The 1,787-nt window shown below is 37.9% G+C and overlaps 1 pseudogene; it reads left to right on the top strand.

The window, feature by feature from the left end:
• Positions 1-354: 354 nt before the first annotated feature.
• Positions 355-1,063, top strand: LOC132494694 (proteasome subunit alpha type-2-like; annotated as a pseudogene).
• Positions 1,064-1,787: the final 724 nt, after the last annotated feature.

Raw genomic sequence — 1,787 nt, forward strand, 5'->3', positions numbered from 1 at the left:
TTTCAAATTATTTTCTATGTACTATACTGTTTTCCATGTTTCTTTATGTGATGTGTTTTTTTTCTTTAATTTTTTTCCCCTTTTGATATTCAGGAAGGTTTTACTTTTCTAGTAGTTACTTTTGCACTGTTATCTTTTTGAAAGGCCTCTGTTCCTCTGTTTTATTATTTAATCTTCACTATCTGATTTGGGAGTTTTTAATGTTAGCCTTTGATACCCACCAACTGCCTACTCAACAATCAGTGAACTCACTCTGCTTTCCTCACTGATGAGTGGGCACGTGAGTTGTTTCAAGTTTTTGGCAATTATGAATAAAGCTACTATAAATGACAAAAAAGGGATCTCCAGGTAAAGATGGTGGGGCACATTTATAGGTTTTCGCTGATCGCATTCAGCCTGTATCTAAAACTTGTCCAGATTGAATATGCTTCGTCTGCTGTAGCTGGAGGAGCCCCTTCAGTGGGAATTATAGCTGCAAATGGTGTGGTATCAGCAACTGAGAAGAAACAAATCCATTCTGTAAATAAGTGAAATGTGCACAAAGTGGAAGTGATGACCAAGCATAGAGGTTTGGTGTACAGTGGCATAAGTCCAGATCTCAGAGTGCCAGTGCACAAAACTGGAAAACTAGTTCAGCAATCTATCTTGTTTACCAAGAACCCATTCTCACAACTCTGCTAGTACAGAGCTTAACTTCTGTGATGGAAGAATACACCCAGTCAGGTGGTGTGCCTCTACTTGGAGGTGTTTTTTTTTTTTAATTATTTGTGGTTGGAATGAGGGATGACCATATTTATTTCAGTCAGATCCATCTGGACCTTACTTTGCCTGGAAAGTCACATCAATGGGAAAGAAGTATGTGAATGGGAAACCTTTCCTTGAGAAAAGACATAACCAAGATCTGGAACTTGAAGATGCCACTCATACAGCCAAATTAATCCTAAAGGAAAGTTTGGAAGGGCAAAGGACAGAAGATTACATAGAAGTTGGAATCTTCAGTGAAGCCAGGTTTACAAGTCTTACTCCAGCTGAAGTTAAGGATTACTTAGCTGCCCTAGCATAATAATAAAGTGACTGAAAAATCCAGAATGTCAGACAGTCTATCTACTTAAACATATCTAAATTATACTTTGTCTTGTCAACTTTTTGCATACTTACTTCTACATAGTTTAATGGACTGATATATTTAAAATGACACATAAATCATAATAAATTGTTAAAAAAAAGTGCCCCACACCCTTTTATACCTCCAGTCTTTCCTCAATGGTCTTCCTACTGATGAGAGAACACCTCTGTCATAGTGTGTGACTCCTACTTTTTGTTCAAAGCTCAGCTCTGAAGGAAACTCATTTATGAAATTTTCCTGGAACTCCCCACAGGCTGGGTTAGGCGCCCCTCTTATATTCAGCCCTGTAGCACAAAATTTGAAGCCTCCGAATAAATCTAATCACAAATTATTTTCCAGCTTTGTCTCTGACTATGGTCCATCATATGTTTATAGGCAGGTTTGCATAGTGGTTAAGAGAGAGGACTCTGATATCAGAATGCTAGGATTAAAATTCTGGTTCTACTATTTCTAATTATGTGACCTTGGGAGAATTTCCTAATTCTGAGCCTCTTTCTTTTTAAAAAAATAATTAATTAATTATTAATTATTAAGTTTTGACTGTGTTGGGTCTTTGTTGCTGCACGTAGGCTTTCTCTAGTTGCGACGAGCAGGGGCTACTCTTCGTTGCTGTGCCCAGGCTTCTCATTGCAGTGACTTCTCTTATTATGGAGCACAGGCT

The sequence above is a fragment of the Mesoplodon densirostris genome, chromosome 8 (genome assembly GCF_025265405.1).
Source record: "Mesoplodon densirostris isolate mMesDen1 chromosome 8, mMesDen1 primary haplotype, whole genome shotgun sequence".
NCBI classification, from domain to species: Eukaryota; Metazoa; Chordata; class Mammalia; order Artiodactyla; family Ziphiidae; genus Mesoplodon; species Mesoplodon densirostris.